The 24,551-nt window shown below is 59.3% G+C and overlaps 1 pseudogene; it reads left to right on the forward strand.

Moving 5' to 3' along the window:
* The first annotated feature begins 23,912 nt into the window (after positions 1–23,912).
* On the forward strand, positions 23,913–24,148 carry LOC139277811 (U2 spliceosomal RNA; annotated as a pseudogene).
* Positions 24,149–24,551: the final 403 nt, after the last annotated feature.

The following is a 24,551-nucleotide window of genomic DNA, read 5'->3' on the forward strand; positions in this document are numbered from 1 at the left end:
TGCCGGTCTCGGTCCACTATGGCCCCGAGTGCCGGTCTCGGTCCACTATGGCCCCGAGTGAGTGCCCGTCCCGGTCCGCTGTGGCCCTGAGTGCCGGTCTCGGTCCACTCTGGCCCCGAGTGAGTGTCGGTCCCGGTCCACTATGGCCCCGAGTGAGTGTCGGTCTCGGTCCACTATGGCCCCGAGTGAGTGTCGGTCCCGGTCCGCTGTGGCCCCGAGTGAGTGTCGGTCCCGGTCCGCTGTGGCCCCGATTGAGTGCCGGTCCCGGTCCGCTGTGGCCCCGAGTGCCGGTCCCGGTCCTCTGTGGCACTGAGTGCCGGTCTCGGTCCACGATGGCCCCGAGTGCCGGTCTCGGTCCACTATGGCCCCGAGTGAGTGCCGGTCCCGGTCCGCTGTGGCCCCGAGTGAGTGCCGGTCTCGGTCCACTATGGCCCCGAGTGAGTGCCGGTCCCGGTATGCTGTGGCCCTGAGTGAGTGTCGGTCCCGGTCCGCGATGGCCCCGAGTGAGTGTCGGTCCCGGTATGCTGTGGCCCTGAGTGAGTGTCGGTCCCGGTCCGCGATGGCCCCGAGTGAGTGTCGGTCCCAGTCCACTATGGCCCCGAGTGAGTGCCCGTCCCGGTCCGCTGTGGCCCCGAGTGCCGGTCCCGGTCCGCTGTGGCCCCGAGTGAGTGTCGGTCCCGGTCCACTGTGGCCCCGAGTGAGTGTCGGTCCCGGTCCACTGTGGCCCTGAGTGAGTGCCGGTCCCGGTCCGCTGTGGCCCCGAGTGAGTGCCGGTCCCGGTCCGCTGTGGCCCCGAGTGAGTGCCGGTCCCGGTCCGCTTTGGACCCGAGTGAGTGCCGGTCCCGGTCCGCTGTGGCCCCGAGTGTCGGTCCCGGTCCGCTGTGGCCCTGAGTGAGTGTCGGTCTCGGTCCACTATGGCCCCGAGTGAGTGCCGCTCCCGGTCCGCTGTGGCCCCGAGTGAGTGTCGGTCCCGGTCCGCTGTGGCCCCGAGTGAGTGTCGGTCCCGGTCCGCTGTGGCCCCGAGTGAGTGTCAGTCCCGGTCCGCTGTGGCCCCGAGTGTCGGTCCCAGTCCGCTATGGCCCCGAGTGTCGGTCCCGGTCCGCTGTGGCCCTGAGTGAGTGCCGGTCTCGGTCCACTATGGCCCCGAGTGAGTGCCGCTCCCGGTCCGCTGTGGCCCCGAGTGAGTGTCGGTCCCGGTCCGCTGTGGCCCCGAGTGAGTGTTGGTCCCGGTCCGCTGTGGCCCCGAGTGAGTGTCGGTCCCGGTCCGCTGTGGCCCCGAGTGAGTGTTGGTCCCGGTCCGCTATGGCCCCGAGTGCCGGTCTCGGTCCACTATGGCCCCGAGTGAGTGTCGGTCCCGGTCCGCTATGGCCCCGAGTGAGTGTTGGTCCCGGTCCGCTGTGGCCCCGAGTGCCGGTCTCGGTCCACTATGGCCCCGAGTGAGTGTCGGTCCCGGTCCGCTATGGCCCCGAGTGAGTGTCGGTCCCGGTCCGCTGTGGCCCCGAGTGCCGGTCTCGGTCCACTATGACCCCGAGTGAGTGCCGATCCCGGTCCGCTGTGGCCCTGAGTGCCGGTCTCGGTCCACTATGGCCCCGAGTGAGTGCCGGTCCCGGTCCGCTGTGGCCCCGAGTGAGTGTCGGTCCCGGTCCGCTGTGGCCCCGAGTGAGTGTCGGTCCCAGTCCGCTATGGCCCCGAGTGTCGGTCCCGGTCCGCTGTGGCCCTGAGTGAGTGCCGGTCTCGGTCCACTATGGCCCCGAGTGAGTGCCGCTCCCGGTCCGCTATGGCCCCGAGTGTCGGTCCCGGTCCGCTGTGGCCCTGAGTGAGTGCCGGTCTCGGTCCACTATGGCCCCGAGTGAGTGCCGCTCCCGGTCCGCTGTGGCCCCGAGTGAGTGTCGGTCCCGGTCCGCTGTGGCCCCGAGTGAGTGTCGGTCATTGTCCGCTGTGGCCCCGAGTGAGTGCCGGTCCCGGTCCGCTGTGGCCCTGAGTGAGTGTTGGTCCCGGTCCGCTATGGCCCCGAGTGCCGGTCCCGGTCGCTGTGGCCCTGAGTGAGTGTCGGTCCCGGTCCGCTGTGACCCCGAGTGAGTGTCGGTCCCGGTCCGCTGTGGCCCCGAGTGCCGGTCTCGGTCCACTATGGCCCCGAGTGAGTGTCGGTCCCGGTCCGCTATGGCCCCGAGTGAGTGTCGGTCCCGGTCCGCTGTGGCCCCGAGTGCCGGTCTCGGTCCACTATGGCCCCGAGTGAGTGCCGATCCCGGTCCGCTGTGGCCCTGAGTGCCGGTCTCGGTCCACTATGGCCCCGAGTGAGTGCCGGTCCCGGTCCGCTGTGGCCCCGAGTGAGTGTCGGTCCCGGTCCGCTGTGGCCCCGAGTGAGTGCCGGTCCCGGTCCGCTGTGGGCCTGAGTGCCGGTCTCGGTCCACTATGGCCCCGAGTGCCGGTCTCGGTCCACTATGGCCCCGAGTGAGTGCCGGTCCCGGTCCGCTGTGGCCCTGAGTGCCGGTCTCGGTCCACTATGGCCCCGAGTGCCGGTCTCGGTCCACTATGGCCCCGAGTGAGTGTCGGTCCCGGTCCGCGATGGCCCCGAGTGAGTGCCCGTCCCGGTCCGCTGTGGCCCTGAGTGCCGGTCTCGGTCCACTATGGCCCCGAGTGAGTGTCGGTCCTGGTCCACTATGGCCCCGAGTGAGTGTCGGTCTCGGTCCACTATGGCCCCGAGTGAGTGTCGGTCCCGGTCCGCTGTGGCCCCGAGTGAGTGTCGGTCCCGGTCCGCTGTGGCCCCGATTGAGTGCCGGTCCCGGTCCGCTGTGGCCCCGAGTGCCGGTCCCGGTCCGCTGTGGCACTGAGTGCCGGTCTCGGTCCACGATGGCCCCGAGTGCCGGTCTCGGTCCACTATGGCCCCGAGTGAGTGCCGGTCCCGGTCCGCTGTGGCCCCGAGTGAGTGCCGGTCCCGGTCCGCTATGGCCCCAAGTGAGTGCCGGTCCCGGTCCGCTGTGGCCCCGAGTGAGTGTCGCTCCCGGTCCACTATGGCCCCGAGTGAGTGCCAATCCCGGTCCGCTGTGGCCCTGAGTGCCGGTCTCGGTCCACGATGGCCCCGAGTGCCGGTCTAGGTCCACTATGGCCCCGAGTGAGTGCCGGTCCCGGTCCGCTGTGGCCCCGAGTGAGTGCCGGTCCCGGTCCGCTGTGGCCCCGAGTGAGTGTCGGTCCCGGTCCACTATGGCCCCGAGTGAGTGCCGATCCCGGTCCGCTGTGGCCCGGAGTGCCGGTCTCGGTCCACGATGGCCCCGAGTGCCGGTCTAGGTCCACTATGGCCCCGAGTGAGTGCCGGTCCCGGTCCGCTGTGGCCCCGAGTGAGTGCCGGTCCCAGTCCGCTGTGGCCCCGAGTGAGTGCCGGTCCCGGTCCGCTGTGGCCCCGAGTGAGTGCCGGTCCCGGTCCGCTGTGGCCCTGAGTGCCGGTCTCGGTCCACTATGGCCCCGAGTGAGTGCCGGTCTCGGTCCACTATGGCCCCGAGTGAGTGCCGGTCCCGGTATGCTGTGGCCCTGAGTGAGTGTCGGTCCCGGTCCGCGATGGCCCCGAGTGAGTGCCCGTCCCGGTCCGCTGTGGCCCCGAGTGCCGGTCCCGGTCCGCTGTGGCCCCGAGTGAGTGTCGGTCCCGGTCCACTGTGGCCCCGAGTGAGTGTCGGTCCCGGTCCACTGTGGCCCTGAGTGAGTGTCGGTCCCGGTCCGCTGTGGCCCTGAGTGAGTGCCGGTCCCGGTCCGCTGTGGCCCCGAGTGAGTGCCGGTCCCGGTCCGCTGTGGCCCCGAGTGAGTGCCGGTCCCGGTCCGCTTTGGACCCGAGTGAGTGCCGGTCCCGGTCCGCTGTGGCCCCGAGTGTCGGTCCCGGTCCGCTGTGGCCCTGAGTGAGTGTCGGTCCCGGTCCGCTGTGGCCCCGAGTGAGTGCCGCTCCCGGTCCGCTGTGGCCCCGAGTGAGTGTCGGTCCCGGTCCGCTGTGGCCCCGAGTGAGTGTCGGTCCCGGTCCGCTGTGGCCCCGAGTGTCGGTCCCAGTCCGCTATGGCCCCGAGTGTCGGTCCCGGTCCGCTGTGGCCCCGAGTGAGTGTCGGTCCCGGTCCGCTGTGGCCCCGAGTGTCGGTCCCAGTCCGCTATGGCCCCGAGTGTCGGTCCCGGTCCGCTGTGGCCCTGAGTGAGTGCCGGTCCCGGTCCGCTATGGCCCCGAGTGTCGGTCCCGGTCCGCTGTGGCCCTGAGTGAGTGCCGGTCTCGGTCCACTATGGCCCCGAGTGAGTGCCGCTCCCGGTCCGCTGTGGCCCCGAGTGAGTGTCGGTCCCGGTCCGCTGTGGCCCCGAGTGAGTGTCGGTCCCGGTCCGCTGTGGCCCCGAGTGAGTGTTGGTCCCGGTCCGCTATGGCCCCGAGTGCCGGTCCCGGTCCGCTGTGGCCCTGAGTGAGTGTCGGTCCCGGTCCGCTGTGACCCCGAGTGAGTGTCGGTCCCGGTCCGCTGTGGCCCCGAGTGAGTGTCGGTCCCGGTCCGCTATGGCCCCGAGTGAGTGTCGGTCCCGGTCCGCTGTGGCCCCGAGTGCCGGTCTCGGTCCACTATGGCCCCGAGTGAGTGCCGATCCCGGTCCGCTGTGGCCCTGAGTGCCGGTCTCGGTCCACTATGGCCCCGAGTGAGTGCCGGTCCCGGTCCGCTGTGGCCCCGAGTGAGTGTCGGTCCCGGTCTGCTGTGGCCCCGAGTGAGTGTCGGTCCCGGTCCGCTATGGCCCCGAGTGAGTGCCGGTCTCGGTCCACGATGGTCCCGAGTGCCGGTCTCGGTCCACTATGGCCCCGAGTGAGTGCCGGTCCCGGTCCGCTGTGGCCCCGAGTGTCGGTCCCGGTCCGCTGTGGCCCTGAGTGAGTGCCGGTCTCGGTCCGCTGTGGCCCCGAGTGAGTGCCGGTCCCGGTCCGCTTTGGACCCGAGTGAGTGCCGGTCCCGGTCCGCTGTGGCCCCGAGTGTCGGTCCCGGTCCGCTGTGGCCCTGAGTGAGTGTCGGTCCCGGTCCGCTGTGGCCCCGAGTGAGTGCCGCTCCCGGTCCGCTGTGGCCCCGAGTGAGTGTCGGTCCCGGTCCGCTGTGGCCCCGAGTGAGTGTCGGTCCCGGTCCGCTGTGGCCCCGAGTGTCGGTCCCAGTCCGCTATGGCCCCGAGTGTCGGTCCCGGTCCGCTGTGGCCCTGAGTGAGTGTCGGTCCCGGTCCGCTGTGGCCCCGAGTGTCGGTCCCAGTCCGCTATGGCCCCGAGTGTCGGTCCCGGTCCGCTGTGGCCCTGAGTGAGTGCCGGTCCCGGTCCGCTATGGCCCCGAGTGTCGGTCCCGGTCCGCTGTGGCCCTGAGTGAGTGCCGGTCTCGGTCCACTATGGCCCCGAGTGAGTGCCGCTCCCGGTCCGCTGTGGCCCCGAGTGAGTGTCGGTCCCGGTCCGCTGTGGCCCCGAGTGAGTGTCGGTCCCGGTCCGCTGTGGCCCCGAGTGAGTGTCGGTCCCGGTCCGCTGTGGCCCGAGTGAGTGTTGGTCCCGGTCCGCTATGGCCCCGAGTGCCGGTCCCGGTCCGCTGTGGCCCTGAGTGAGTGTCGGTCCCGGTCCGCTGTGACCCCGAGTGAGTGTCGGTCCCGGTCCGCTGTGGCCCCGAGTGAGTGTCGGTCCCGGTCCGCTATGGCCCCGAGTGAGTGTCGGTCCCGGTCCGCTGTGGCCCCGAGTGCCGGTCTCGGTCCACTATGGCCCCGAGTGAGTGCCGATCCCGGTCCGCTGTGGCCCTGAGTGCCGGTCTCGGTCCACTATGGCCCCGAGTGAGTGCCGGTCCCGGTCCGCTGTGGCCCCGAGTGAGTGTCGGTCCCGGTCTGCTGTGGCCCCGAGTGAGTGTCGGTCCCGGTCCGCTATGGCCCCGAGTGTGTGGCGGTCCTGGTCCGCTGTGGCCCCGAGTGAGTGTCGGTCCCGGTCCGCTGTGGCCCCGAGTGAGTGCCGGTCTCGGTCCACGATGGTCCCGAGTGCCGGTCTCGGTCCACTATGGCCCCGAGTGAGTGCCGGTCCCGGTCCGCTGTGGCCCCGAGTGTCGGTCCCGGTCCGCTGTGGCCCTGAGTGAGTGCCGGTCTCGGTCCACTATGGCCCCGAGTGAGTGTCGGTCTCGGTCCACTATGGCCCCGAGTGAGTGGCGGTCCCGGTCCACTATGGCCCCGAGTGAGTGTCGGTCTCGGTCCACTATGGCCCCGAGTGAGTGCCGCTCCCGGTCCGCTGTGGCCCCGAGTGAGTGTCGGTCCCGGTCCGCGATGGCCCCGAGTGAGTGTCGGTCCCGGTCCACTGTGGCCCTGAGTGAGTGTCGGTCCCGGTCCGCTGTGGCCCTGAGTGAGTGCCGGTCCCGGTCCGCTGTGGCCCCGAGTGAGTGCCGGTCCCGGTCCGCTGTGGCCCCGAGTGAGTGCCGGTCCCGGTCCGCTTTGGACCCGAGTGAGTGCCGGTCCCGGTCCGCTGTGGCCCCGAGTGTCGGTCCCAGTCCGCTATGGCCCCGAGTGTCGGTCCCGGTCCGCTGTGGCCCTGAGTGAGTGCCGGTCTCGGTCCACTATGGCCCCGAGTGAGTGCCGCTCCCGGTCCGCTGTGGCCCCGAGTGAGTGTCGGTCCCGGTCCGCTGTGGCCCCGAGTGTCGGTCCCAGTCCGCTATGGCCCCGAGTGTCGGTCCCGGTCCGCTGTGGCCCTGAGTGAGTGTCGGTCCCGGTCCACTATGGCCCCGAGTGAGTGTCGGTCCCGGTCCGCTGTGGCCCCGAGTGTCGGTCCCAGTCCGCTATGGCCCCGAGTGCCGGTCTCGGTCCACTATGGCCCCGAGTGAGTGCCGCTCCCGGTCCGCTGTGGCCCCGAGTGAGTGTCGGTCCCGGTCCGCTGTGGCCCCGAGTGAGTGTCGGTCCCGGTCCGCTGTGGCCCCGAGTGAGTGCCGGTCCCGGTCCGCTGTGGCCCTGAGTGAGTGTTGGTCCCGGTCCGCTGTGGCCCTGAGTGAGTGTTGGTCCCGGTCCGCTATGGCCCCGAGTGCCGGTCCCGGTCCGCTGTGGCCCTGAGTGAGTGTCGGTCCCGGTCCGCTGTGGCCCCGAGTGAGTGTCGGTCCCGGTCCGCTGTGGCCCCGAGTGCCGGTTTCGGTCCACTATGGCCCCGAGTGAGTGTCGGTCCCGGTCCGATATGGCCCCGAGTGAGTGTCGGTCCCGGTCCGCTGTGGCCCCGAGTGAGTGTCGGTCCCGGTCCGCTGTGGCCCCGAGTGCCGGTCTCGGTCCACTATGGCCCCGAGTGAGTGTCGGTCCCGGTCCGCTATGGCCCCGAGTGAGTGTCAGTCCCGGTCCGCTGTGGCCCCGAGTGAGTGCCGATCCCGGTCCGCTGTGGCCCTGAGTGCCGGTCTTGGTCCACTATGGCCCCGAGTGAGTGCCGGTCCCGGTCCGCTGTGGCCCCGAGTGAGTGTCGGTCCAGGTCCGCTGTGGCCCCGAGTGAGTGTCGGTCCCGGTCCGCTATGGCCCCGAGTGTGTGTCGGTCCTGGTCCGCTGTGGCCCCGAGTGAGTGCCGGCCTCGGTCCACGATGGCCCCGAGTGCCGGTCTCGGTCCACTATGGCCCCGAGTGAGTGCCGGTCCCGGTCCGCTGTGGCCCCGAGTGTCGGTCCCAGTCCGCTGTGGCCCTGAGTGAGTGCCGGTCTCGGTCCACTATGGCCCCGAGTGAGTGCCGGTCCCAGTCCGCTGTGGCCCCGAGTGAGTGTCGGTCCCGGTCCGCTGTGGCCCCGAGTGAGTGTCGGTCCCGGTCCGCTGTGGCCCCGAGTGAGTGCCGGTCCCGGTCCGCTGTGGCCCCGAGTGCCGGTCTCGGTCCACGATGGCCCCGAGTGAGTGCCGGTCCCGGTCCGCTGTGGCCCCGAGTGAGTGTCGGTCCCGGTCCGCTGTGGCCCCGAGTGAGTGTCGGTCCCGGTCCGCTGTGGCCCCGAGTGAGTGTCGGTCCCGGTCCGCTGTGGCCCCGAGTGAGTGTCGGTCCCGGTCCGCTGTGGCCCCGAGTGAGTGCCGATCCCGGTCCGCTGTGGCCCCGAGTGCCGGTCTCGGTCCACGATGGCCCCGAGTGAGTGGCGGTCCCGGTCCACTATGGCCCCGAGTGAGTGTCGGTCTCGGTCCACTATGGCCCCGAGTGAGTGGCGGTCCCGGTCCACTATGGCCCCGAGTGAGTGTCGGTCTCGGTCCACTATGGCCCTGAGTGAGTGCCGGTCCCGGTCCGCTGTGGCCCCGAGTGAGTGTCGGTCCCGGTCCGCTGTGGCCCCGAGTGAGTGCCGGTCCCGGTCCGCTGTGGCCCCGAGTGCCGGTCTCGTTCCACTATGGCCCCGAGTGAGTGCCGGTCCCGGTCCGCTATGGCTCCGAGTGAGTGTCGGTCCCGGTCCGCTGTGGCCCCGAGTGAGTGTCGGTCCCGGTCCACTGTGGCCCCGAGTGCCGGTCTCGGTCCACTATGGCCCCGAGTGAGTGCCGATCCCGGTCCGCTGTGGCCCTGAGTGCCGGTCTCGGTCCACTATGGCCCCGAGTGAGTGCCGGTCCCGGTCCGCTGTGGCCCTGAGTGAGTGTCGGTCCCGGTCCGCTGTGGCCCCGAGTGAGTGTCGGTCCCGGTCCGCTATGGCCCCGAGTGAGTTTCGGTCCCGTTCCGCTATGGCCCCGAGTGAGTGTCGGTCCCGGTCCGCTATGGCCCCGAGTGTGTGTCGCTCCTGGTCCGCTGTGGCCCCGAGTGAGTGTCGGTCCCGGTCCGCTGTGGCCCCGAGTGAGTACCGGTCTCGGTCCACTATGGCCCCGAGTGCCGGTCTCGGTCCACTATGGCCCCGAGTGAGTGCCGGTCCCGGTCCGCTGTGGCCCCGAGTGTCGGTCCCGGTCCGCTGTGGCCCTGAGTGAGTGTCGGTCCCGGTCCGCTGTGGCCCTGAGTGAGTGCCGGTCTCGGTCCAGTATGGCCCCGAGTGAGTGCCGGTCCCGGTCCGCTGTGGCCCCGAGTGAGTGTCGGTCCCGGTCCGCTGTGGCCCCGAGTGAGTGTCGGTCCCGGTCCGCTGTGGCCCTGAGTGAGTGCCGATCCCGGTCCGCTGTGGCCCCGAGTGCCGGTCTCGGTCCACGATGGCCCCGAGTGCCGGTCTCGGTCCACTATGGCCCCGAGTGAGTGCCGGTCCCGGTCCGCTGTGGCCCCGAGTGAGTGCCGGTCCCGGTCCGCTGTGGCCCCGAGTGAGTGCCGGTCCCGGTCCGCTGTGGCCCCGAGTGAGTCCCGGTCCGCTGTGGCCCTGAGGGAGTGCCGGTCTCGGTCCACTATGGCCCTGAGTGAGTGCCGGTCCCGGTCCGCTGTGGCCCCGAGTGAGTGTCGGTCCCGGTCCGCTGTGGCCCCGAGTGAGTGCCGGTCTCGGTCCACTATGGCCCCGAGTGCCGGTCTCGGTCCACTATGGCCCCGAGTGAGTGCCGGTCCCGGTCCGCTGTGTCCCTGAGTGTCGGTCCCGGTCCGCTGTGGCTCTGAGTGAGTGCCGGTCCCGGTCCGCTGTGTCCCTGAGTGCCGGTCCCGGTCCGCTGTGTCCCTGAGTGCCGGTCTCGGTCCGCTATGGCCCCGAGTGCCGGTCTCGGTCCACTATGGCCCCGAGTGAGTGTCGGTCCCGGTCCGCTGTGGCCCCGAGTGAGTGTCGGTCCCGGTCCGCTGTGGCCCCGAGTGAGTGCCGGTCCCGGTCCGCTGTGGCCCTGAGTGCCGGTCTCCGTCCACTCTGGCCCCGAGTGAGTGTCGGTCCCGGTCCACTATGGCCCCGAGTGAGTGTCGGTCTCGGTCCACTATGGCCCCGAGTGAGTGTCGGTCCCGGTCCGCTGTGGCCCCGAGTGAGTGTCGGTCCCGGTCCGCTGTGGCCCCGATTGAGTGCCGGTCCCGGTCCGCTGTGGCCCCGAGTGCCGGTCCCGGTCCGCTGTGGCCCCGAGTGCCGATCCCGGTCCGCTGTGGCACTGAGTGCCGGTCTCGGTCCACGATGGCCCCGAGTGCCGGTCTAGGTCCACTATGGCCCCGAGTGAGTGCCGGTCCCGGTCCGCTGTGGCCCCGAGTGAGTGCCGGTCCCGGTCCGCTATGGCCCCGAGTGAGTGCCGGTCCCGGTCCGCTGTGGCTCCGGGTGAGTGCCGGTCCCGGTCCGCTGTGGCCCCGAGTGAGTGCCGGTCCCAGTCCGCTGTGGCCCTGAGGGAGTGCCGGTCTCGGTCCACTATGGCCCCGAGTGAGTGCCGGTCCCGGTCCGCTGTGGCCCCGAGTGTCGGTCCCAGTCCGCTGTGGCCCTGAATGAGTGCCGGTCCCGGTCCGCTGTGGCCCCGAGTGAGTGTCGGTCCCGGTCCACTATGGCCCCGAGTGAGTGCCGGTCCCGGTCCGCTGTGGCACTGAGTGCCGGTCTCGGTCCACTATGGCCCCGAGTGCCGGTCTCGGTCCACTATGGCCCCGAGTGATTGCCGGTCCCGGTCTGCTGTGGCCCTGAGTGAGTGTCGGTCCCGGTCCGCGATGGCCCCGAGTGAGTGCCCGTCCTGGTCCGCTATGGCCCCGAGTGCCGGTCCCGGTCCGCTGTGGCCCCGAGTGAGTGTCGGTCCCGGTCCGCTGTGGCCCCGAGTGAGTGTCGGTCCCGGTCCGCTGTGGCCCCGAGTGAGTGCCGGTCCCGGTCCGCTGTGGCCCCGAGTGAGTGCCGGTCCCGGTCCGCTGTGGCCCCGAGTGAGTGCCGGTCCCGGTCCGCTTTGGCCCCGAGTGAGTGTCGGTCCCGGTCCGCTGTGGCCCCGAGTGAGTGCCGGTCCCGGTCCGCTGTGGCCCCGAGTGAGTGCCGGTCCCGGTCCGCTGTGGCCCCGAGTGAGTGCCGGTCCCGGTCCGCTTTGGCCCCGAGTGAGTGCCGGTCCCGGTCCGCTGTGGCCCCGAGTGAGTGCCGGTCCCGGTCCGCTGTGGCCCCGAGTGAGTGCCGGTCCCGGTCCGCTATGGCCCCGAGTGAATGTCGGTCCCGGTCCGCTGTGGCCCCGAGTGAGTCCCGGTCCGCTGTGGCCCTGAGGGAGTGCCGGTCTCGGTCCACTATGGCCCTGAGTGAGTGCCGGTCCCGGTCCGCTGTGGCCCCGAGTGAGTGTCGGTCCCGGTCCACTATGGCCCCGAGTGAGTGTCGGTCTCGGTCCACTATGGCCCCGAGCGAGTGTCGGTCCCGGTCCGCTGTGGCCCCGAGTGAGTGCCGGTCTCGGTCCACTATGGCCCCGAGTGCCGGTCTCGGTCCACTATGGCCCCGAGTGAGTGCCGGTCCCGGTCCGCTGTGTCCCCGAGTGTCGGTCCCGGTCCGCTGTGGCCCCGAGTGAGTGCCGATCCCGGTCCGCTGTGGCCCCGAGTGAGTGTCGGTCCCGGTCCGCTGTGGCCCCGAGTGAGTGTCGGTCCCGGTCCGCTGTGGCCCCGAGTGAGTGTCGGTCCCGGTCCACTATGGCCCCGAGTGAGTGTCGGTCTCGGTCCACTATGGCCCCGAGTGAGTGTCGGTCTCGGTCCACTGTGGCCCCGAGTGAGTGCCGGTCCCGGTCTGCTGTGGCCCTGAGTGAGTGTCGGTCCCGGTCCGCGATGGCCCCGAGTGAGTGCCCGTCCCGGTCCGCTGTGGCCCCGAGTGTCGGTCCCGGTCCGCTGTGGCCCCGAGTGAGTGTCGGTCCCGGTCCGCTGTGGCCCCGAGTGAGTGTCGGTCCCGGTCCGCTGTGGCCCCGAGTGAGTGTCGGTCCCGGTCCACTATGGCCCCGAGTGAGTGTCGGTCTCGGTCCACTATGGCCCCGAGTGAGTGTCGGTCTCGGTCCACTGTGGCCCCGAGTGAGTGCCGGTCCCGGTCTGCTGTGGCCCTGAGTGAGTGTCGGTCCCGGTCCGCGATGGCCCCGAGTGAGTGCCCGTCCCGGTCCGCTGTGGCCCCGAGTGCCGGTCTCGGTCCACGATGGCCCCGAGTGCCGGTCTCGGTCCACTATGGCCCCGAGTGAGTGCCGGTCCCGGTCCGCTGTGGCCCCGAGTGAGTGCCGGTCCCGGTCCGCTGTGGCCCCGAGTGAGTGCCTTCCTGGTCCGCTGTGGCCCCGAGTGAGTGCCGGTCCCGGTCCGCTGTGGCCCTGAGGGAGTGCCGGTCTCGGTCCACTATGGCCCTGAGTGAGTGCCGGTCTCGGTCCACTATGGCCCTGAGTGAGTGCCGGTCCCGGTCCGCTGTGGCCCTGAGTGCCGATCCCGGTCCCAGTCCCGGTCTGCTCCGCTTCCTGCCCATATCCCAGGGCGAATGGCCTCCGATTTACTTTAACTCTCCGCAAAGGTTTTCCCGAGGCCACATACGCTGGCCTAGGCAGAAATGGAGTAACTATCAGCGGGCCATCGTTCACTAAATGGCCAGAATTGGCGTCGTTGGCTGGTTGTGCCTCCTTTGGATTAAAAAAAATGTACCTAAAAAAAAACGTAACTAAATGAGGAACGTTGGTGCAACTTGATTGGGGAAACTGTGGCTTTTTAAGTTCAGCCAGAAAAAGCAGCCTGCTACCAAAAAAATGCGCAAATCACTGGGGAAAATTGAGCCCATAGTTTGGAAACAAAGTCACAGCATTGAGGCAAATACAGAGGGTACCAAGTGCCCAAACTGCACCAGGATTCATTTGTAATATGGAATGTTATTCAATAATGTTATTGGGAAAGGGTATCCATTTATGTTGTAGTGAAGGGACTGAAAAAAGAGAACAGATGATTATGTCAGGATTCCAGGGCATCTGCACCCACATTGAGGGATGGAGAAAAGAAAAGATAATTTCTTGGATTATTGCCCACACCTCACTGTCGGATCCCTGTTTGACAGTTCTCTGCATGAATGTTCAATTAGTACATACAGCAGAAGGGATCCTCTGACTGCAGTACATAATGATCCAGGAAGGGAGACTGTTATGTCTGTAATGTACTTATGAATGACTTCATGAGGCAATGTGTTGTACTCAAACTGTAGTGACCTTGGTCCTTTATTCCAAACTCCAGAGTGAGGCACAAGCATAATGTGCAGCCTTTTATACTGGGCCCTGCCACCAGGGCAGGAAACCCCGGTCTCCACCAGTTGCACCCTCTAGTGGTGCCAGCATGTATATACACAGTGTAAACCTCATTGATAGTACATAAGGTAAACAAGTCTCCATCTTAGACAACTACACAGAGAGTGCATCCATAGTTTGCATATACAACATCACTCTCCTCCAAGTCCTTTGTGCTGATTACCTTTGCACTATGTGCTCTGGCTTAGCTCTCCTCAGACTTAAGTGCCAATAGCCCTTGCACCTTGGCTGTGCTTTGGCTTGGCTCTCTCCCTGTTAACCCCCAATTCCTTTTGCCATAACGTTGAGTAGTGGTTACCAGATTGGATGGTTCGATGAAGCAGTGAAGGTTCCAGTGGGTTCTGGGTGTGTTGGAGGGTCAAAGTTGGTGGTGACCTCTTTGGGTTGCTCGTAGCTGTTCGTGAACCGCAATTTGGTTTGGTCCAAATGTTTTCTGCACGTTAGTCCATTGGCTAATTTGACCTGACACACCCTACTCCCTTCTTTGGCTTTGACCGTGCCAGCAAGCCATTTGGAACCATGTCCATAATTGAGTACAAACACAAGGTTATTGACCTCAATATCGTGTGACAAGTTTGCACGATCATGGTACATGCTTTGTTGATGCCGCCTGCCCTTGACATGATCATGGAGATCAGGGTGGACAAGAGAGAGCCTTGTTTTGAACGCTCGTTTCATGAGCAGCTCGGCTGGGGGAACCTCGGTGAGCGAGTTGGGTCTGGTGCGGTAGCTGAGCAGGACTCAGGACAGTCGGGTCTGCAGGGAGCCTTCTGACATGCGTTTCAAGCTTTGCTTGATGGTTTGAACTGCCCGTTCTGCCTGGCCGTTGGATGCGGGCTTGAACGGGGCTGCTGTGACGTGCTTGATGCCATTGCGGGTCATGAATTCCTTGAATTCAGCACTGGTGAAGCACGGCCCATTGTCGCTGACAAGGACATCAGGCAGGCCATGTGTGGCAAACATGGCTCGTAGGCTTTTGATGGTGGCGGTGGACGTGCTTACAGACATTATTACACATTCAATCCATTTTGAATAAGCATCAACAACAACCAAGAACATTTTGGCTAGAAATGGGCCTGCAAAGTCAACGTGGATCCTAGACCACGGTTTGGAGGGCCACGACCACAAACTTAGCGGTGCCTCTCTGGGTGCATTGCTCAGTTGAGAGCAAGTGTTGCACTGGCGCACGCATGACTCTTAATCTGAGTTGATGCCGGGCCACCATACATGGGATCTGGCTATGGCTTTCATCATTACTATGCCTGGGTGGTTGCTGTGTAGGTCGCATATGAACGTATCTCTGCCTTTCTTGGGCAAGACCACGCGATTACCCCACAAAAGACAGTCCACCTGTAAGGACATTTCGTCTTTGTGCCTTGGAACGGCTTAATCTCTTCCTGCATCTCCGCTGGGACATTGGACCAGCTCCCATGGAGAACACAGTTTTTTTTTACCAGGGACAGTAAAGGATCCTGGCTGGTCAAGGTCCTGATCTGACGGGCCGTAACGGGTGACTTTTCATTTTCGAATGCATCCATCACCATGAGCAAGTCTGCAGGCTGTGCCATTTCCACCCTGGTGGTGGGCAATGTAGCCGACTGAGCGCATCAGCGCAGTTCTCTATGCCCAGTCTGTGGCAGATTACATAGTTGTATGCCGACAGCGTGAGCACCCATCTTTGGATGCGGGCAGAGGCAATGGTGTTAATTCCATTGCTCTCTGAGAATAGCTTATGGTCAGTTTCTAGTTCATATTTGAGACCAAACAAATACTGGTGCATTTTTTTCACCCGTAAACGCATGCCATAGCTTCTTTTTCAATCATGCTGTAAGCCCTTTCGGCCTTGGACAGACACCTGGACGCATAGGTGACCGGTTGCAAAATCCCCGATTCGTTAGCCTGTTGTAACACACACCCGACCCCGTATGACGATGCATTGCAAGCTAGCACTAATCGTTTACATGAGTTCTACAGAACAAGCAGTTTGTTTGAACATAACAGATTTCTGGCTTTCTCAAAGGCAGCCTCTTGTGAATTCCCCCATATCCAGTCATCTCCCTTGCACAGTAGCACATGTAGGGGTTCTAGCAAGGTGCTTAACCTGGGTAGGAAATTACCGAAATAGTTGAGGAGTCCCAGGAACGACCGCAGCTCCGTCACGTTCTGTGGCCGTGGCGCATTCTTGATGGCCTCCGTCTTGGCGTCAGTGGGTCTGATGTCGTCTGCTGTGATTCTTCTTCCCAAGAACTCGACCTCTGGCGCCAGGAAAACACACTTCGAGCGTTTCAATCTGAGTCCCACGCGATCTAGCCGACTTCAAACCTCTTCCAGATTCTTCAAGTGTTCGATGGTGTCCCAACCTGTGACCAGTATGTTGTCCTAGAAAACCACAGTGCGTGGAACCGACTTTAGCAGGCTCTCCATGTTTCATTGGAAAATTGCCGTGGCCAAACAAATCCCAAACGGGCATCTGTTATAGATGAACAGACCTTTGTGCGTGTTGATGCAGGTGAGGCCTTTCGAAGATTCCTCCAGCTCCTGCGTCATGTAGACCAAGGTCAACTTGGTGAATGTCTTTCCTCCAGCCAGGGTCGCAAATAGGTCATGTGCCTTGGGTAGCGGGTACTGGTCCTGTAGCGAAAAACGGTTAATCGTTACTTTATAATCCCCACAAATTCTGACCGTGCCGTCCTTTTTGTACCGGAACAATCGGACTGGCCCACTCGTTGAATTCCACCGGCACGATGATGCCTTCTCGCTGCACCCTGTCCAGCTCAATTTCCACTTTCTCTCGTATCATATACAGTACTGCCCATGCCTTGTGGTGGATGGGTCATGTACTGGGAACCAAGTGGATCTGCACCTTCGCCCCCGAGAGACTTCCAATGTGGCTCGAACAACGATGGGAATCTGCTCAGAACCTGGGCACATAAGGCATCGCTGATGGACGAAAGCGCTCGGATGTCGTCCCAGTTCCAGCGGATTTTTCCCAGCCAGCTTCTGCCGAACAGTGTGGGGACATCCCCTGGACAATCCATAGTGGGAGTTTGTGCACTGCTCCATCATAGGAGACTTTTACTTCTGCGTTACCAATTACAGGGATCAGCTCTTTGGTGTAAGTTCTTAGCTTGGTGTGAATGGGGCTGAGCTTGGGCCTGTGTGCCTTGTTGCACCATAGCCTGTCGAAGGCCTTTTTGCTCATTATAGACTGACTCGCACCTGTGTCCAGTTCCATGGATACTGGAATTCCGCTCAGTTCAACTTTTAACATGATCGGTGGACATTTCGTGGTGAAGGTGTGTACCCCGTACACTTTTGCTTCCTCGGTTCAAGTCTCTAGGTCAGCCTGATTCACCATGGATCGATCTTCCTCTGCAACGTGGTGGTTTGCAGGGTTTGCAGCTCGCCTGCACATTCGCTGGAGGTGTCCCATTGTTCTGCAGCCATTGCACGCATAGTTTTTGAAGCAGCATTGATGGGCTCGATGATCACCTCCACAACGCCAACAAGGTGTTAACTGCCTCGCATTAATGATTGATGACGGACTCTGGGTCATCTGAGGTCGTGCAGCAGCCGGCGTGTATGTTCTGCCATGTATGTTCCTGCTTGAAAACGACATTACTTTGTGCACAGTACGAGCTGAAACCTCTTTATGCTGTAAAATTTGTTTGGTGTTATCGCTGGTGGACATACATGCCTGGGCTATTGTTATGGCTTTGCTCAGATTTGGTGTTTCAACAGTCAATAGTTTGCGAAGGATAACCTCACGGCCAATGCCAAGCATAAAAAAGTCTCTTACCATTTGTTCAAGGAATCCATCGAATTCGCAATGTCCTGCAAGGCGCTTCAGTTTGGCGACATAGCTCGCCACTTCCTTGTGCTCTGACCAATTGACATGTGTGGAACAGATACCTCGCCATTAAAATGCTTTCCTTCGGATTTAGGTGCTCCTGGACTAGCGTACACAATTCTTTATAGTATTTGGTTGTTGGTTTCACCGGAGCAAGAAGATTCTTCATGAGGCCATAGGTTGTTGCCCCACAGACAGTAAGGAGGAACGCCCTTCATTTGGCAGCGTTCTCGTCCCCTTCCAGCTCATTGGCCACGAAGTATTGGTCAAGTCTCTCCATGAAGGCCTCCCAATCTTTCCCTTCTGAGAATTTCTCCAGGATATCAACAGTTCTTTGCATTTTCGCGCGGTTGTTCGTTACCTCGTCACCAATTATTATGCTCATAATAAAGGATGAAACTGAGTACTGTATGCAATGAGTAAGTGTGACCTTAGCTCCTTTAATTGAACTCCAGAGTGTTGGTACAGCGTGGTAGACCTGCTTATATACAGTGCTCCCAAGGGATGCTGGGATCCCTTGGGACTCCAACAGGTAAGCCCTCTGGTGGTGGTGTGATACAGGTTGCCAAGGGTTACATACATAACAATACCTATAGAAACTCTTGCTATCTGTTTTTATATTTCGTGCTAGTTTACTTTCATAGTCAATCTTCCCTTTCTTAATCATTCTTTGTTAGCTTTTAAAAGCTTCGCAATCAATCTTCTGTCCTCCCACTAGTTTTGGCCACTTTGCCCTTGTTTTTAATAGGATACCGTCTTTTATTTCTTTAGTTAGCCACGAATGGCTATCTTTTCTTTTACAACCTTTCCTCCTCACTGGAATATATTTTTCTTGAGAGTTGTGAAATATCTCCTTAAATGTACGCCACTGTTCATCAACCGTCCTACACTTTAATCTATTTTCCCAGTCCACTTTAGCCAACTCTGCCCTCATACCTTCATAGTCTCTTTTATGTAAGCTTAGTACGCTGGTTTGAGATCCGACTTTCTCACCCTCCATCTGAAGTTGAAATTCAACCATGCTATGATCTCACATTCCTTTACGAGGAGATTGTTTATTAATCCTGTCTCATTACACAGGACCAGTTAGTTAGCCAATCCTCTATCCAAGCTAATATATCACCCCCAACCCCGTGAACTTTTATCTTGTGCAGTAACCTTTTATGTGGCACCTTGTCAAATACCTTCTGGAAGTCCAAATACACCATATCCAGTGGTTCCCCTTTATCCACCCTGTTTGTTACATCCTCAAAGAATTACAGCAAATCTGTCAAACATGACTTCCCCTTCATAAATCCATGCTGACCCTTCCTGACTGAATTTTGTTTTTCCAAATGTTCTGCTACTGCTTCTTTAATAATGGACTCCATCATTTTCCCAACCATGGATGTTAGGCTAACTGTTGTATAGTTTCCTGCTTTTTGTCTGCCTCCTTTTTTTAAATAGGGGCGCTACATTTGCAGTTTTCCAATCTGCTGGGACCTCCCCAGAATCCAGGGCGGTGCACTCATAATAAAGGATGAAACTGAGTACTGTGTAGAATGAGCAAATGTGACCTTAGCTCCTTTTAATAAGACTCCAGAGTGCAGGTACCTCGTGGGTGGCCTGCTTATATACTGTGCTCCCAAGGGATGCTGGGATCCCTTGGGACTCCAACAGGTGGGCCCTCTGGTGGCCAGGTGTCATGAAGGTTACAAAGGGTTAAATACATTACATCACTCCCCCGTGAAGTCAACAGTACGCTTATTTGCAAGGTGAGACGATCTGGGGCTTTTCGCTCCCTTGTCGATCATCTCAGTACAAATGCGGATGTGGGTGGGTTGGTCAGTTCTTCACTGGACTGTTGGGCAGCCAGCCTTGCTGGGCAGCTGGGGATGATGAATTCGGCTTCATGGTCAACCATGGTGTCAGTTGCCACTTGTGTGTGTGTTGGCGGGTCAAAGTTGGTGGTGTCCTCTTTGGGTTGTTCGTAGCTGTTGGTGACCATTCTGTGCATTTGTCCATTGACCAATTTGATCTAAAACACCCTACTCACCTCTTTGGCTGTGACCGTGCAAGCGAGCCATTTGGGACCATATCCATAATTGAGCACAAACACAGGATCATTGATCTCAATATCGCGTGACAAATTTGCGCGGTCATGGTTACACACTTTGTTGATGCCGCTTGCCCTCCACGTGATCATGGAGATCAGGGTGGACAAGAGAGAGCTTTGTTTTGAGCGCCTATTTCATGAGCAGCACGGCTGGGGGAACCCTGGTGAGTGAGTAGGGTCTGGTGCGGTAGCTGAGCAGGACGCGGGACAGTCGGGTCTGCAGGGAGCCTTCCGACATACGTTTCAAGCTTTGCTTGATGGTCTGAACTGCCAGTTCTGTCTGGCCATTGGATGCGGGCTTGAACAGAGCAGATGTGACGTGTTTGATCCCGTTGTGGGTGATGAATTCCTTGAATTCAGCACTGGTGAAGTACGGCCCATTGTCGCTGACTCGGACATCAGGCAAGCCATGTGTGGCAAACATAGTTCGTAGGCTTTCAATAGTGGCCGTGGACATGCTTACTGACGTTATTGTACATTCAATCCATTTTGAGTAAGCGTCCACGACAACCAAATACATTTTGCCTAGAAATGGGCCCGCATAGTCTACGTGGATCCTTGACCACGGTTTGGAGGGCCACGACCACAAACTTAGCAGTGCCTCTCTGGGTGCATTGCTCAGCTGAGAGCACGTGTTGCACTGGCGCACGCATGACTCTAAATCTGAGTCGATGCCGGGCCACCACACATGGGATCTGGCTATGGCTTTCATCATTACGACGCCTGGGTGGGTGCTGTGCAGTTCACATATGAACGTATCTCTGCCTTTCTTGGGCAAGACCGCCCGATTGCCCCACAATAGACAGTCTGCCTGCAGGGACAACTGGTCTTTGCGTCTGTGGAACAGCTTAATTGCCTCTTGCATCTCCACTGAGACACTGGACCAGCTCCCATGGAGGACACAGTTTTTTTTTTACCAAGGACAATAGTCCAGGTCCTGATCTGGCGGGCCGTAACGGGGGGCTTCTCATTCTCGAATGCCTCCATGACCATGAGCAAGTCCGCAGGCTGTGCCATTTCCACCCCGGTGGTGGGCAATGGCAGTCGACTGAGAGCATCTGCGCAGTTCTCTGTGCCCGGTCTGTGGCGGATTACATAGTTGTATGCCGATAGCGTGAGTGCCCATCTTTGGATGCGGGCAGAGGCATTGGTAGTAATCCCTTTCCTCTCAGAGAACAGCGATATGAGCAGCTTCTGGTCAGTTTCAAGCTCAAACCTGAGGCCAAATAAGTACTGGTGGGCATTTTTTTCACTGCGGTGACGCTCGCCAGAGCCATTTTTCAATCATACTGTAGGCTCTTTCGGCCTTGGACAAACTCCTGGACACATGAGCGACAGGTTGCAAGATCCCCGATTCATTAGCCTGTTGTAACACACACCCGACCCCATATGATGACGCATCGCAAGTTAGTACTAATCGTTTACAACGATTATACAAGACAAGCAGTTTGTTTGAACACAACAGATTTCTGGCTTTCTTAAAGGCAGCCTTTTGTGAAATCCCCCATACCCAGTCGTCTCCCATGCGCACGCATGTAGGGGTTCAAGTAGGCTGCTTAACCCAGGTAGGAAATTACCAAAATAGTTAAGGAGTCCCAGGAACGACCGCAGCTCTGTCACGTTCTGTGGTCATGGCGCATTCTTGATGGCCTCTGTCTTGGCGTCAGTGGGTCTGATGTCATCTGCTGCAATTCTTCTTCCCAAGAACTCAACGTCCTATGCTAGGAAAACACACTTCGAACGTTTCAAGCTGTGTCCCACACGATCCAACCGACTAAGAACCTCTTCCAGATTCTTCAAGTGCTCCATGGAATATATCGTCCTGGAAAACCACTGTGCAAGGAAACGATTTTAGCAGGCTCTCCATGTTCCGCTGGAAGATTGCCGCGGCCGACCGAATCTCGAACGGGCACCGGTTGTAAATAAACAGACCTTTGTACGTGTTGACGCAGGTGAGGCCTTTCGAAGACTCCTTCAGCTTCTTGTAGGCCAAGGTCAGGTCCAGCTTGGTGAACATCTTCCCTCCAGCCAGGGTCGCAATTAGGTCATCTGCCTTGGGTAGCGGCTACTGGTCCTGCAGCGAAAAACGGTTAATCGTTACTTTATAGTCCCTGCAAATTCTAACCGTGCCGTCCTCCTTAAATACCGGGACAATCGGACTGGCCCAGTCGTTGAATTCCAGCGGTGCTATGATGCCTTCACTTGCAGCCTGTCCAGCTCAATTTCCACTTTTTCACGCATCATGTACGGTACTGCCCGTGCCTTGTGGTGGATGGGTCGCATACTGAGAACCAAATGGATCTGCACTTTCGCCCCTGAGAAGCTTCCAATGCTTGGCTCGAACAACGATGGGAACTTGCTCAGAACCTGGGTACATGAGGCGTCGTCGACAGACGAAAGGGCTCGGATGTCGTCCCAGTTCCAGCGGATTTTTCCCAGCCAGCTTCTGCCAAACAACGTGGGGCCATCCCCTGGCACTATCCACAGCGGGAGTTCGTGTACTGCTCCGTCATAGGAGACTTTGACTTCTGCACTGCCAATTACAGGGATTAGTTCCTTGGTGTAAGTCCTTAGTTTGGTGTGAATGGGGCTGAGCTTGGGCCTGTGTGCCTTTTTGCCCCACATCCTGTAGAAGGCCTTTTTACTCATTCTGGACTGACTTGCCCCCGTGCCTAGTTCCATAGATACTAACCCTAACCCTAACCCTAACCCTAACCCTAACTTTCAACATTATTGGTGGACATTTCGTAGTGAATGTGTGTATCCCGTACACTTCTGCTTCCTCCGTATGAATCTCCAATTCAGCCTGATCCACAATGGATCAATCTTCCTCTGCAAAGTGGTGGTTTGCAGGGTTTGCAGCTCGCCTGCGCATTCGTTGGAGATGTCCCATTGTTCTGCAACCATTGCATGCATAGTGCTTAAAGCGGCATTGATGGGGCTGATGATCACCTCCGCAACGCCAACAAGGTGTTAACTGCCTCGCATTAATGATTAATGGCAGACTCTGGGTCAATTGAGGTCGGGCCACAGCAGCCGGTGTGTACGTTCTGCCATGCACATTTCTGCTCGAGACCGACGTTACTTTATGCACAATACTGGCCGAAACTTCTTTACTCTGTAAAATCTGTTTGGTGTTATCGCTGGTGGATATAAATGCCTGGGCTATCGTTTTGGCTTTACTTAAATTTGGAGTTTCTACAGTCAAAAGTTTGCGAAGGATTGTCTCATGTCCAATGCCCAGTACAAAAAAGTCTCTGAGCATTTGTTCTAGGAATCCCTCAAACTCACAATGTCCTGCGAGGCGCCTTAGTTCGGCGACATAGCTCGCCACTTCCTGGCCCTCTGATCGTTGACACATGTCGAACCGATATCTCGCCATCAAAACGCTTTCCTTAGGATTTAGGTGCTCTCGGACCAGTGTACACAATTTTTCGTAGGATTTCTCTGTTGGTTTTGCTGGGGCCAGGAGATTCTTCATGAGGCCATAGGTTGTTGTCCTACAAACAGTTAGGAGGATCGCCCTACGTTTGGTAGCATTCTCATCTCCTTCCAGCTCGTAGGCCACGAAGTATTGGTCGAGTCTCTCAATGAAGGCCTCCCAATTGTCCCCTTCTGAGAACTTCTCCAGGATACCGAATGTTCTCTGCATTTATGCGCGGTTGTTCGTTACCTCGTCGCCAATTGATACACTTGTAATAAAGGATGAAACTGATTACTGTGTACAATGAGCAAGTGTGACGTTAGCTGCTTTAATAAGACTCCAGAGTGCAGGTACCTCGTCGGTGGCCTGCTTATATACTGTGCTCTCAAGGGATGCTGGGATTCCTTGGGACTTCAACAGGTGGGCCCTCTGGTGGTCAGGTATCATGCTGGTTACAAAGGGTTAACTACATTACACTGAGAATTTTGGTAAATTACAACCAATGCATCCACTATCCCTGTTACTACTTCTCTTAAGACTCTAGGATGCAAGCCATCAGGTCGAGTGATTTATCTGCCTTTAGTCCCATTATCTTACTGAATACCACCTCCTTAGTGATTGTGATTGTGTTAAGTTCCTCCCCCCCATAGCCCCTTGACTATCCACTGTTGGGATATTTTTAGTGTCCTCTACCGTAAAGACTGATACAAAATATTTGTTCAGAGTTTCTGCCATCGCCATGTTCCCCAAAACTAATTCCCTGCTCTCGTCCTCTAAGGGACCAACATTTACTTTAGCCACTCTTTTCCTTTTTAAATACCTATAGAAACTCTTGCTGTCTGTTTTTATATTTCGTGCTCGTTTACTTTCATAGTCAATCTTCTCTTTCTTAATCATTCTTTGTTAGCTTTTAAAAGCTTCGCAATCCATCTTCTGTCCTCCCACTAGTTTTGGCCACTTTGCCCTTGTTTTTAATGGATACCGTCTTTTATTTCTTTAGTTAGCCACGGATGGCTATCTTTTCTTTTACAATCTTTCCTCCTCACTGGAATATATTTTTCTCGAGAGTTGTGAAATATCTCCTTAAATGTATGCCACTGTTCATCAACCGTCCTACACTTTAATCTATTTTCCACTTTCGCCAACTCTGCCCTCATAACTTCATAGTCTCTTTTATTTAAGCTTAGTACGCTGGTTTGAGATCCAACTTTCTCTTCCTCCATCTGAATTTGAAATTCAACCATGCTATTATCATGCATTCCAAGCGGATCCTTTACTAAGAGATTGTTTATTAGTCCTGTCTCATTACACAGGACCAGATCTGAGGTAGCCTGCCCCTTGGTTGGTTCCGTTACATACTGCTCAAGGAACCTGTCCCTTATGCACTCTATGAACTCTTCCTCAAGGCTACCCTGACCAATTTGGTTTGTCCAATCAATATGGAGGTTAAAATCACCCATGATTATTGCTGTTTCCTTTTTACAAGCCCCCACTATTTCCTGGTTTATCTCGGCCTTTTGGCTAAGATCATGCGTAACTGACCTGACAGGGGAGTAACCACCATAACCCCAAGGTGGTTCTCCCTGGATCAGGAAGGTATATGCTTGCTTTTTTGGAAATAGGAGGTGGGTGGGGTGGCTTGACCCATCCACCTCCACGGAGGTGTGTGGGGGACCTGACCCATCCACCTCCATCGCACGAACCTGGTATTGCAGTACTTCCAGGAACGGTGCAGTGGCGCTAGGCCTTTTGGCTAAGAGCATTGGCGCAGAGTGATCCTTGAATGGGCCCAAGGTGACCTCTGGCGTTTGTGATTTGACAAAGAATTGGAACGATTGGCTACGAATTTCAAAAAAAAAATAAATAAATACTCCGACCAATTGAGTTGTTACTGTTAGGGGGCCTACAGACTACGCCCACCAGTGACTTTTTCCCCATATTATTCCTTATCTCCACCCAAACTGTTTCAACATCCTGATCATTTGAGCCAATATCATTTCTCACCATTGCAGTGATTCCATCCTTTATCAATAGAACTACACCACCTCCGTTTCCTTTCTGGCTGTCCTTCCGGATTGTCAAATACCCCTGAATATTTAGTTCCCAGTCCTGGTCACCGTGCAACCGCGTCTCTGTAATGGCT

Source organism: Pristiophorus japonicus, chromosome 12, assembly GCF_044704955.1.
Source record: "Pristiophorus japonicus isolate sPriJap1 chromosome 12, sPriJap1.hap1, whole genome shotgun sequence".
Lineage (NCBI taxonomy): Eukaryota > Metazoa > Chordata > Chondrichthyes > Pristiophoridae > Pristiophorus > Pristiophorus japonicus.